We start from the raw sequence: 13,524 nt of genomic DNA, 5'->3' as shown, positions 1-13,524 counted from the left end.
GATTCTCTGGAAATTTGTATTTCAAAAACGAGAGAGATTTTTGTTCTCTCTACGTGTATATATCGGGGAATATTGGTCGGTTGTAACGAGAGTCGAAACGTCGTCGTAATCGTAGATCGTACGAATCGACTTTCTCATTTCGCTGGTGCCGCACGCCTATACGTGGCGTACCTACCACCCACGACGTTGCCCCCGTTCCGTGAAAGAAAGGAAATGTTGATCCCCGATGGGCCTTCGACCGGTCGCCACTTGTCGCTTTTACTCGGTAAGAAAAACTAGACGAAAGCCGAGGTCGCGTTTCGGCGAAACATCTCTGCCCCTACGATCTTTACTTTCCCACACTTTTCTCTATTTTCTGTGTAATCTTTTTTTTTTCCTTTTTTTTCCTTTTTTTTCCTTTTTCCTTCTTTTTTTTTTTTGTAAACAGTCGATAACCGGTTTTTCTCTCAATTTCGCCGACATAGAAATATTTACGGATCTCGTTTCTCTCCGTCGTTCCATCGAGCTTCTATGAAAAACACATGACATCGGTATGTATTCGTCACTCGAGTAAACACTTGTATCTAATCAATGGCCAATCGGTCTGTCGACCAACTTGCGACAGAACGCGCGCACCCATTCGTTTATCGCTCTACGCATGAATATATCGAACGCATTTATTTCCCGTTCATGGAAAACGATGATAGAAAGAAGAGATAGAAAGAACAAGACGAAAAAATCTAGGGGGAATTAAAAAGATCGATTTCGAAAGTGACCAACGATCGAAACGAAATTCCATCCGCGTTACTCGCGTGTCGTATCGAGACACGTAAAAGTAGGTGGAAAAGTAGTGGTAATAGTAGTAGTAGTAATAATTGTAACAAAATAATAGTGGTAGTAGTAATAATAGTAGCGATAGTAGTAGTAGTAGTACTCCGTCCGAAGCAAGTACCAAGTTGGTGGTGGCAGGCGAGAGAGAACCACCACGGTCGGTACAGGTCTGTTTGGCGGCGAGCGGTGGCGGTCCACTTCTGAGAACTAACGGGTCTGTTTCGTCCCCTCCCTTCATATTTCTTCTCTCCTTTTTCCTCTCTCCGTTCTTGGTCACATGCGGCCCTTTACCACCCGCGGCAACGCATCGCGTATACGTAGAGTGTAGTTATACAGGGAATCAACCTCGTGTGGGTGCGTGCAATGCGCCTGCGTGAGTGCGTGTTGGCGAGTGTGATCGCGCATCGCGGCTTGTTGCCGCCGCGTCGTGCGCAACCGCTTGTGCGCAGCTCGCGTCTGCGCATCACCGTGAGCGTGACGCGCCACCGATCACTCTCAGTTTAGTACGAACCGTGCCGTGGTACGGTTGTCCCTCGTGCGATCGTGTCGCTCTCGCCGATCCACTTTCTCGTCTATCTTTCTTTCGCACCACGGCCGTGATGGAACGCTATGTTACGCGTGTGCGCGAGTGTCTGCTGCGCGGACCACTCGGTTATAAACATCCCGTGCCGTTCGTGTCAAGGGCGGACTCGACGAGTAAATTCGGGCCACATGTATATAATATACGATTCGCGTGTTGTTTGTATACAAAAAAAAAAAAAGAAAAAAAGGCTTGGCCCGTGAGTCTTTTGTACAAGAGCAAGGAAAAGGATATACGGTTATATTATATCAGTGCGTTAATAGTGTTTCGATCGAACGCGTTGAAGAAGAGACGCGTGCGTCACCACGTGGCTGGAACGAAACAGTTTCTTCGAATAGAGTGAGATCGGAAAAGTTATCGAGCGATTCATTTCGAGTATCGAAAATGAATTACGGGCAATGGCGGAATCTTTGACCGGAAATTGCTCTACCGCTTTCTTTTTCGCTTCTTATTTAGAACTCGTCGCATTCCCTCGAAGAACTACTAAAAGGGAACGAACACTTTTTTCACACTTACGACGTAGAACAGTTAACAATTGGTGTGTCCCGTTTACGGAATATCGTCGTAAAATATATGTGTTGAAACAAGAATGCGGGGAATATCGACGCGTCCGTATCTCTGAACGCGAAACGAAAACGTTGAACGAAATATAACGTACGACGAGTATTTTGATAAATAAAAAAAAGAAAAGATCGATGAAGAATAAACGCGATCCGACGAGGAGGAGGAGCCAAAGAGAGGGGGGCCAAAAGAGAAAAGAAAAAAGAAAAGAAAAAAAAAGGAAAAAGAGAAGAGAATCGGAAAGAAAGTGGAGGAGGTGTGTGTACGCCTTCGAAAAACGCATTAAAGGAGTAACGACGAGCAACGGTGGCTTTAACCGGTAATTGGACCATTCTTTTTGCCATTGAAGTAGTAATGGCCCTTGTAGCGTGGTCACGCTACACTACGGTGCGCCATAGTACTATAGAGACTTCCGGTCCGCCGCAGGAAGTGAGACACACGTGTTCAGGCGTGTGTGTTCCCATAATACGGGCCCCGGCTCCTCCTCTACAGTGCGTTCCAAGTTCGATGGCCCATACGGGAAGCAAGCAGCACGCCACGGATATACTACCGTTCGTTCGAGGAAACGTGAACCATCGAGGGAATGAAAAAAAGTGAACAAAAAAACGTCACAACGACGTCGAACGATATTACGTATCACGATACTTTTTGATATCGAAAGAGTAACGTCGAAATGTACGTATTCACACGCATATATTTTTATATATATATATATTTATAAATAAATATTTACCTTATCCTTATCAACGACGTAAACGCGAACAAATTAACGTTTATATCTATTTTTCACATATATACATATATATATATATATTTCAACTCCGTTTCCTTTTTATCTCTTTGCCACATATTCTCATTTATTCGTCTATTTACTTATTTGATCTTTTTCGAAATACGACGATATTGTAATCTATAAATTCTCGAACAAAGAACCAACGCTTTTTCTTTTATTCGCTTTCCTCGATATATTTCGAATCGTGCGTGTAACGAACACGTCCCACCCTCTTCTAACCGATACCTACCTAGTTTCACGATTTAGGAATCGTGAAACGCGTTATCGAACGTGTTATTTATCGAAAGATCTTATTAACCTTTCCCCCTCCCCTGGCCCTTTGGCCCCTCTCCGTGACCAACTAACGACCGGATCCGTAATCCGAAATTCAAACAACACGCCCCCGGTGTGTTCGAGTAGCCAGATCTTATTATGAATGAATTTTCGGCGTTACATTCATATTTCCTGTGCCAGCGTACGCCCGCATAGGCGGCGACGGAGGCGGCGGCACGGCGGCACGCGCAGAGGTTCTCATTTCACCGATATAGTGGCGCCTCGCCATTTTTCTATTCCATTTTTCTCTCTCTCTCTTTCTCTCTCTCTCTCTCTCTCTCTCTCTCTCTCTCTCTCTCTCTCTCTCTCTCTCCTCATCCTCTTACCGTCTTTACCGATAAAGAAGAACACACTGTTCCGAGATCGATCGCTCGTCAAGTTATAATCGAACGAAACGAGAAACCGTCATTCCAACGCGACAAATATAACTGCTTGCGTAACATATGAATAATCGCGTCTCGGACGGTTGCTTTCAATGGTAACTGCGCGCAAGCGCGCGCGCGCACATCCGAGTGCAGTCTCTGCATCATCGTGTTTATCGCATTCCTGAATACCTGATACCTGCTTTTTCTTATTTCATCATCGTATGAACCTCGTGTTTGTTTCCATTTACCGTAAAAGTACACACGTATATATACATATATATATATCCCCTCCAAGTTGTTAAATTATGAAATGAAATCGAAAAAGAGAGAGAGGGAAAAAAAGAAGAGGAAAAGAATGGAAATGGATCGAAATACGTTGCTTTCCGTTTCTCATCCGATCTCGATCTCCGTGTTTGGCAAGCATGTACTCGCGAACTTGTTGTATCGTTGGTTAGGTGGGTCGATCGCCACGAATGCGAAATGTAGGAGGTTGAGTTAAGGACAGGTACCGGTGGAATGTCGCCTTCGAAATTGACCGTTTCAGTCTCGACCTCCGTGTGCCGTTCCATGCTCTCTCGGAACGAGAGCGATGAAAGCACTTTTGTGGCTTGGTTCGCACGAGTGATAAAATCGGAGAATGAACTTTCCGATTTTTTTTTTTTTCCCTCTCCTCCATTTTTCTCTCTCTCTCTTCATTTGATCTAATGGGAAGAACACGATGACATCGAAAACAAGAGAGTGGAATCGTGTGTCCTGGAAAGGCAGCGGGGAGACGAAGCAAAGGCAAAACCTTCTTGTTCTCAAGTTCATCGCTCCCGCGCATGTGCAAACACCAAGCATTCATGTGCCCTTTCTCCGCATTATTGTCGGCGGTCGCGCGTTAGTAGGACCCTTCTCGCCCTTCTGCCGTCTCCCCTTACGAGACGACGTTCCCGCCCTCCTGTGGGAAGATATACGATAGTACCCACGTTACCGAGCGAGAATATCCATTCGGCTTCCCCGCTCGTTCTCTTTCCTTTCGATTTCTTCTCGCTTTGTAGCAACATTTTTCGTTGAGATATATATATATATTTCTTCGTCTTTTCTACTCGTTTCGATATATTCGATATAGTTTCCCCGTTTAATTCCATTTTACGATATCTCTTTTTTGTATCAGAGAAAAACAAGGAAAGAAAATAATAATAATTACGAATATAAAGAGGATTATATATATATACAATAATAAATCCTGTAAAATCATGATTACATATAATTTATAATTAATATATTTATGAAATATCGATTAGGATATTTTTTAAATTCTTGGATACAAAACATCACGTAAATTTGGGGACAAAATATAACGCGTTGATCACATATTAACGCATAAGAAAGATAGTAATTTTACATATTCGTGAAGAATGTAATAATCATGTTCGTTACTTTTGTTACGCTTACGAATGTTTTAAAAATTTTATGAACCTGTCGATAAATCGTCATTTGGTTAAAACATTTAGAAAATCAATAGATCGATAATTGGAACGTATATCGAATGCAAGAATCTTTCTGTGGAAAAAAAAATTCGACCATTTTTTCGAATGGAAAAATAAAAGATCCCTTTGAAAAAGTTTATCTTTTATACGAAACAATTTTAACGAGACATTGGTCGCGATTTACGAAGATTTTCTCGTGGCACCGTTTCCAAGAAAAACGTCGCTCAAAAATGATTCCGCACAGTTATTTCGATTTAACAAAGCCCGGGCTGATTAAATACGCGATCGTGGTTAGCGTGTCGGCAATAAAAGCGTCTCGCCACGTCGTGTTTACGGCTGCTACCCGTCCCGGACAAATCCAACTCTCGCTCCTCGCGTAATGGTTTCGCGGCTGCGTTTGATCGCTAAATTATTTCGCGCTCCTCCTTCCAACCCCCTTTCTTACCGCTCTAATTTCCGTCTTTGTCTTTCGTACTCTCGATGCTCTTCGAAAATCGCAATTTCATATTTTATACGATATAAAGTACGATATAAGGTCGCGTATTAATTATAATCGTCGTCGGAACGAGATGCCCCGTTTCGTTCGATCCTCGAGGCTCTCGAGCACGGACTTTAGCGGAACAATCACGTTCCATGCATCTGTCGTCATACGCGAAAGATACGACGAGCTTCTTCGTGTCTTTAACGCGATGCCGATGCGTACATTCGCATCCTATAATATTCGTTATTATACTATTTTTTCAACGTGTTATTTATGATTCTTGTCGTACAAGTACAACGTGTGTAATTGAAATATTTGCGTAAAGATGTATAAAATTTAATCCGAATTTTCTCGTAAATGGCAAAATTATATTAAATTCGTGTATAAATATTTATATAAACGACGTTAGAGATTAACTTTGCTTGAAATTAACGTACGATTTAAATTTTCAAATTTCAATATATTGTATTTGTGTCGATTTCTCGGTGACCTGGTAAGTATGATTACAATGACGAATTCCTTAACCTCTTCCTATATCTTGTAACGCGAATGTTGTGTATCGGTCGAAGTGTGGCCCTGGCTTGTTTACGTCGCAACGCAAAAGGGCTCGAGAGCGAGAGAGAGAGAGAGAGAGAGAGAGAAGAGGGCCCGAAGCATGGCGAGAGAATGCGCGCGCCTTCGCTGTGGAGCATTTAACGCAGTGGGCGCTCCCCTCTGTCTTTCCCTACCCCACCCCCGTGCCTACCGCCTTTTGCCATCTCTTCCTCTGCACCCCTTCTTCCTCAGTCTCTTTCCTCTAGCCGGGTGTAACGAAGACGAACTGCACGTTGCCCCCGGAGTGAATGCACAACGAGGACAGACGAAGCGTGTCTGAGTCGCTGGCCGCCATGACAGAGCGGAATGCATGAGAACGCAGAGCTACTGACCCTCTTGTCCTCCTCGCTCCCCCTCCCCCCGCTCTCTCCTCGCTCCCCCTCCCCTCCACCCGTACGCGTGTGTTGGTTCTTTCCTTCTCTCCCTTCTCTCACGATGTCTCCGTTCCTCTTTCGAAACGCTTCTCTCGCTCGCACATTCGTCCCGTTCTATCTCGCTTGTTCGTTCCCCGACCCGATCTCTCGCTCACAGACTCCACTCCTCCCTTTAATCTCCATATCAATCCCACTCGCCGAAACTGGCGTGTCTTTAAGCGCGCCGATTTGGAATTTTTTCGCCGATGCCGTGACGCCGCCGTACCTCGCTCGATCGAGCATCGTGGAATCCTTGCCCCGATGTCAATGATCGAAAATCAAATCGAATTTTTTAGTCGAAATTGTTGAAAAAATTGAAAATCGAAACGATTGAGAAAGATCGATCGAAGGAATGTTGTGATTCGGGCCGAATCTAACCTCGAATATTAATTTTGAAATGGCGTTCACGTAACGAGCGCGCGAGACATTGGTCACTTTTAACGAATTCGGGCAGCATGGGAAAGCAGGAGAAGCACGTAGAGACAGGTGGTGGTGTGGCAGTCGTGTGCCAATCGGTCACATAACGGTCGCACGGTCGTAATACGACCGTCACCGTCTCCATGACGTCAAGAGATTGACGACCACACCGCGACAACGACAATCATTCATACCTACTGTTCGAAGGAAGCGTAGGTTTACTCGCGCATGCGCGCTTCGATCGAAAACGTCGTCAAGGAAGTTTTCCACGTATTCGATCGAGCGTTACGCCGTTCTAAGTATACGGTCGTACACAGAGTCGAATAATAAAAAGGAAATTCTTTACCCGTGGTAAAATGCCGAAATTATTCCGTGATCGAGAATCGAAATCGATTGAATTCCGAAACATTATTTCTATTCGACATTAGAATATATGAATATTGATTATTTTCAAAATGGAATTCGTGATCGATTCAACGTTTTATTACAACACGATTCGTGTATATCCGTTTATATTATTCGTCGAATAAAAAATTATATAAATAGTAGAATTCCTCGTCGAATTCATTCACAGGAAAGTGTTCAAAAGTGTTCGATGGCTCTCCGCAAGTCTCCGTGTACAGTCGCGATAATTTCCTTTCTAACGGCGACACTGACGTAACTCTTCGGCCTTGTTACATCGGTGGAAATCTATGGTGATTCATTATAATTCCGACGTATCGATTTTTTTTTTTTTCGATCACAATCGTCGTCACTTATCTCTTAACCGGGGAAATAATATATCTCGAAATAACGCGACTTTTGTCGACAACAAAAGTCGTTTCTTTTCTTTAGAAACGTGGAAAGAATCGATTTACCGAAGAAGAATCTCTTCTTCGTAGACGTCGTTCGCGTTTATCAGGTTCTTCTCTACCACCTGTATAAGCCGTTCAGGTTGGAATTCCGCAAGGCAAACGGCCTTGATCCCGTATCAATTCGCAATAGCGGAGGTTTGCGCGGATTCAAGACATGGTGAGGGAGGGGAGGGGGGCAGGAGAAGAGGAGAAGGTAGAAGGTTTCGAGCGCGCCTTAACGCCAGAGAGACGGCATCTCTCGTTGGGTCGTTGACTCCCCGTTTCTTCTTTCTTCGAATCCTGGGCCCGGTCCCCGTCCTCGCACCAGGTTTCCCTCTTCTCTTCGTCCATCTTCCTCTACCTTTCACATTCTCTCTCTCTCTCTCTCTCTCTCTCCCTCTCTCTCTCTCCATTCTGCTGAATCTCTCTCCGTCTACCTATTTTCCTTGCTCTCGCACTACTCTTCCTCCTCTCTCTTCTCTTTCACCATTTCTTTCATCCTCTTTCATCCTCTTCCTTCCTCTTTACGATTCCACTCGTCTCCTCGTTTTTCGTCGGTGCACGCGGATGCTTCTACTCCGATCCTGCCAGACAGTAAACAACGCCACGCCGTACCCACTCCTCTCATTCATATCTCACACGAGCGTATCCCGAATTATTTGGATGCCGACGTATTTCGTCCAACAGGAGCGAGTCGGACGTGCAACGAGGGGGGATCGTCCGTCCGTCTCCGCGTCGGTTGCTCTTTCTTTTTTTTTTTTTTTATTTTTAATTTTTTTTTTCTTGTTCTTCCTAGATCCAACTATGAAGAAATACTTCAACGGAACGATTAGTCGTTGCTTTCGATTTCCAAAAAATTTGGATTTTTTCTTTTCGTGTTACGTTTTATTTTTAGTTTTAATAATTGAAACGTCGAAATATTTATAATCAAAGGAATAAAAAGAAATCAATGGAATAATTCTTTCGGTATTGAAATTTAAAGATAGCATTTAATCGAATCGAATTTTTCGAATTTCTCTCGTGAGGAACATGCAAATCGGGTGGATTAATCCGTGGTAATGGAATTTTAAATACATGCTAAATTTACTTTTGAGCCAGCTTCGACTCAAAAGCGCACGAAAGATACGAGATATCGCAAAATGGAAGCTATTTTGTCGCAACGGATGGATATCGGTAGAATCTTTCCACGCGACAACCATGTTGATTCACCGATAACTCGAGATTTATCGTTGGTCATCGCAATGAAATACATCCGTTTCGTTCCTCGATCCGACAACGAATAGAACACGATTAGAATCCGCACACTCGACGAAGAGATATTCACGATGTCTTGGAAGAGATAGAGAGGGAGAGGGAGAGTGTCGGGTTGGTTCAACAGGTGCTCGTCGTCGGTCGTGTGTGAGAGTCGAGTGAAAAGGAAGCCGAGAAGGAGGAGGAGGAGGAGGAGGAGAAGGCAGGCAGGCGCGAGGAGAAGGCGAAAGAAGTCGAAGGAGAAAAAGAAGATGCTAATTGGAGCGGCTTGTAGCGTCCAGCAGCGCGTGTTAACACGACTTCCAGGTACTGGGTTTCTCGCCTTCTTCTTCTCTCTCGAACGAATACTCTTCAATAGTGCTTCCGGCTAGATTCTGGGCGGTCCGCTTCAAAGAGTCTTTCGGAGTTGGAGATGCAAGGTCGATGGATGGATCTCGCGTCTCAGAAGCAAAAGTAGAAGGGGAGGGAGGAAGACGAGAGGGGCGTACAACGCGAGGAGAGAAGGGGGAGGAAAATATCGATGGAGCGGTTTTCGAAAAAATTACGAACGATGCCTCGCTTTCTCCTTCCTTTCTCCCATCTATTCTTACTCCTGTTCCCTCTCGTTACTTTCCTCTCTCGTTTCAACTGCGCGTCTCTCTTTCCTCCCCCTCCTCCCTCCCATTTCCTTCATATACACCCGTTAGTCGAACGCGATGAACAAATATTTGCTCGAATTCGGGACGACCGCTCGTAAATTAGAGAAAGAGCGCGAGAGAGGATTCTGAAATTCTTTAGGGCCGCGTTTGCTGCTTCCACTCCCTCCCTTTGAACCACGTTCTCTCCCTCTTCCTCGTACCTACCGTGCTTTTGCTCCTCTCTTCTCTCTATGCTTCTCCACGCGTTCTCTTTTCCCCGGTGGCAAACTCCGGTCAGAGAGCGTTTCGCGTTGTTCCGGGGTCTTTGGCTCCTCGCCACGGCAGGAAATTAAAACGGGGTCCCTGTGTGAGGTGGCCTCCGCCGCGGCCACTTTTCCTCCAAATCCTCGACGCGTCGTCGCTCCGTTCCGCCGCTGGATCCTTTAATCTCGTTCCTTCGCGGTTCCACCAGAAGGAACGCGTTCCAATCCCTCCCCCTCGAGATTCCCTTTGTTTTGCTCCGTTCTCGGGACTCGCGAGCGAGTGAATCATCGTAAGAATTCCAACCGCGTAATTGCAACCTCGTAATTGTTCCACGTTGCTCAATCCGCGCCGCGATTGAACGAAAAGCGAAATTTCTTCTCGACGCCGAGGATTCGGAATCCATCCCACGCTCCCTATAACGTATTCCCGCGTTTTCTAACGGTTTCGCCTTTAATCTCCCGTCCTCCTCCTCGGATTATTTATAGCTCGTGAATCATACGATTCGCGCGGTTCTCGTCACCAACGGATTTAGAGTCGAAGCATAGCGAGGCTTTCGTATTTTCGACGCGCGAGCGAGAAAGCGAGGGCAATCGTGGCGAGGGAGGGAGGGAGGGAGAGAGATGGAAGGAGAGGGAAAAAGTCTCGCACCTCGAGGATCGGCCGCGAAAGGCCAGCCCGAGTAGCATAACCCCCTCCCAGTGGCGGTTACTCGGAGGAAAACTCGTGACCAAATGGAGAGTTCGTCGACTATCGCATCGCGCTACAGGGTGGGAAAGAGAGACAGAGAGGCGTTCGTGGGATGCTGCGCGATTCCACGTTCCTCCCGTTGGCGATTTCGCGATCTCGGTGGAAGCGAGACGTATGATAAAAGAGAGAGAGAGAGGCGGAGAAGGGAGGAAAGAGAAGGAAGGAAGGACGATTGCCATCCGCGAGCGGGAGAGAGGATGAGAAAAAGGGGTGGGGGTGGGGGCAGTGGCGATGTCCTAGCGAAGGTCACGGCCGGGAATGCGGTTTGCGTCCGTCGGTCCAAAGTGGTGTGCCGCGTTGCAGAGCTCGCTTCTTCTTTCTCCTTCTTTGCCTCGCTCGCTCTCTCTCTCTCTCTCTCGAGCGTGGTCCGGCTTGCTGCCTCTCCTGCTCTCACCGTCGGGGCGCAGCGGCGCAGACTGCAGGAATGCACCAAATGCATCGCACTGACCGGTGTCCGTCCCGTTCCACCGGCTTCCACTTGTTTACTTCGGACCCGGTCGCGCGCGCACGCGTGTTCCTCTCCCGTCCCCTGGCGTTCCTCTTCTCCACCCCCTTCCACCTTGCCTTGCCGCGCGCTTCTTCCTCCACGGTTCACTCGGACTCGAACGGAGAAAGAGTAGTGCTTCGCTACTACTTCTCCTGCTCTCCTCGTATCCTTTATCCCCCCGTCTTCTCTTCCCATCTGCGTTCCCATCGTCGCCGTCGTTGACCTTCCTCCCCACCCGTTTCTTTCATTACTCCACCCCCGTGCGACCGTTCACCCCTTCGCTCTCTCTCTCTCTTTCGCTCCCCCCCTCTGCGTCTCGACCGACCGTGTTCTTGCGCTCTCGACAACCCTCGTATCTCTTCTCTCTTCGCCGTAATGTGATCGGAATTTCGCTCCCCCACTCTTTACCGGTCAATCCCTTTCTTCTCCGTATGACCAGCCTCCTCCTTTTTTTCTTCTTCTTCTTCTTCTCTTTCCTCGATGATAATTACTTTTTCATTTTCATTTTTATTCGGATCGATAAATATCGAATCGAATTACGACCGAAATCGAATTCGATCGAAAATCTCTTTTCTCGTTTCCCGAAAATTTGAACGAGGGACGTTTGTTTCATCCACTCGAAAAATGTCTCTCCAGAGACGCGACGAACTTTCGATCTCGTCCTCGACCCTCGACCTACCCCGAATCCAGCCATGATTCTCCGCGCCTCTCTGGCCCTGACCCACCCAAAGGATGCAGTCCAAGCCCCCTCCCTAAGGGGGAGGGAGGCGGAGGGGTGGGGAGCGGCCTCTGAACCGGGCGGATGGGGTCGCGCAACGGGGCTCGGTGAAAGGGCGTACAGGCTAAGCCGTAATTGTATGCGGCCGTCTGGCCGCGTGTATGCGAAATTAGCGCGTGTATCTCGTGTCCGTGGAGGAGCGTACATACGCGGTCGGGCCGAAGCCGCGTTGCAGAGGTATGGTAAAAGAGAGAAGAGGGGTTGAAAGGAGGGAAGGGGGTGCGGTGCGTTCACTCCACAAATCAATACCCATTGGTTGCCGCGTGTATACCGGCCGTGCACAACGAGCGAAACGTGTCACCCACCGACCCAAACCCGAAGGATGATATAGCAGCTGCACGCACGCACGCACGCACGCACGCATGCATGCACGGTAACCGGCATATGTCGGCCGATGCCCGACACCAAATTCGTCGTATCGCTCCTCTTCTTCTTCTTCTTCTTCTTTTCGTTCGTGGATCCTCGAGGGATACGTCATCGCTCGCGGTTCGAACGGATATTTCCGGCCGAAAATATTTCTTTTCTTATTTTCGACGAGTCTTCGTTTCTACGCTACGTTGTCTCCTGCAGACGCGGATTACTCTCGGTAGCAACGAATCAAATAACAATTCTACGACCATCTCCGCCGAGCAAATTTCTAATTTCCTCTCGTAGCGCGGCAAAGGAGAAAAGTGGTATACGTCGTGTATATACAGGCACCGTCGACGATTCTGGTCCAGCGAGAGGGCCATTCGCCTCTGCGGATGCGGGCCAATGGAATTCGATCCCCCAAGGATCGAGATTAGAAATCGTACGAGGATTTCTCCTTCGAACAATTTATCGTCCTTTAAAAAATTATATATATACGCGATTTACTCGATTTCTCGCGCGTTAATGACCTCGATGTCGTTTCTCGTATCTTTCGTCCTTCGATCGTATCCGATTTAAAAAAAAAGAAAAAGAGATGGCGATACCGCGAGTAAAAAGTAACGTAAGAAATATCGGTGTAGTTGTATCGTTATCAAACGAGGCCATCCCAGGCACCAGTCGAATTTGACGAAAGTTGAACGTCGCGGGAACTGCATCGTGTAACATTGGCGGTGACGTGGTGTATGATCGCGTACCATGTGTGCGTAGCCGATGGTGGTGGGGGTCTTCATTCACTGCGCCTCTCGGGAACTTGGGCGCGCATGCGCAGCCGGCCGCGCGTACACACGTTACTCACGCCGTGCCTTCCTTTCCACTCCACCGTTCCCTCGCACTTACGCGTCACGCACGCGCACACCATTGCAACCACGTATACGGACTTTGTACTCGAAGCGATCTCTTTCTCGCGCTGTGCTATCCGGCACAACGACTCGCTGTGTTCTACGCAACCGTGTGCGATCACGCACACCGTTCGCGCCGATCTCGATCAACGATGTTCGCCAGAGAAAGAAAACACATATATATATATGTATATATCTGCGCTAGGGGAATCGACTGTAGGGAGGGGAATGGAACACGCAAGTACTTACGTGGGACCCAGAAAGGGGGAGAGTATGGTGCGAACTGCCGTGAGTGACTGAACTTCACAAACGATCGACCGACCACACGCCGCCAAGCTTTCGAATACGCGATTTTTTTTTTTTTCTTAGATTCTCCGCATTAATTTTCCTCTCCGTTCGGATTTCTTACGTGGTCGTGGAACGCGATAATTACGATCGATCGATACGTATAATAGATCGAAAAGACATGGTAACGCGCGATCTCCTTTCTTTTGCTCTTTTC

At 47.1% G+C, this 13,524-nt stretch overlaps 1 protein-coding gene across 13 annotated transcripts in view; it reads left to right on the top strand.

The window, feature by feature from the left end:
- Positions 1-13,524, top strand: part of LOC726544 (serine/threonine-protein phosphatase 4 regulatory subunit 1) — a 106,419-nt gene that overhangs the window by 70,284 nt on the left and 22,611 nt on the right. The window contains exon 1 of one of the 13 annotated variants that reach the window (XM_006557385.3): positions 1,313-2,626. The exons of 11 other annotated variants lie outside the window; for them this stretch is intronic. The gene's annotated coding sequence lies outside the window, so the exon portion shown is untranslated. Of the gene's footprint in view, positions 1-1,312; positions 2,627-9,169; positions 9,189-13,524 lie in introns of those variants that run through there. One more of the 13 variants, XM_016910810.2, reaches the window with a different exon arrangement.

Source organism: Apis mellifera, linkage group LG1 (genome assembly GCF_003254395.2).
Source record: "Apis mellifera strain DH4 linkage group LG1, Amel_HAv3.1, whole genome shotgun sequence".
Taxonomy (NCBI): Eukaryota; Metazoa; Arthropoda; class Insecta; order Hymenoptera; family Apidae; genus Apis; species Apis mellifera.
Note: the sequence above shows the minus strand (reverse complement) of the source record. Positions and strands in the feature narration are given on the sequence as shown.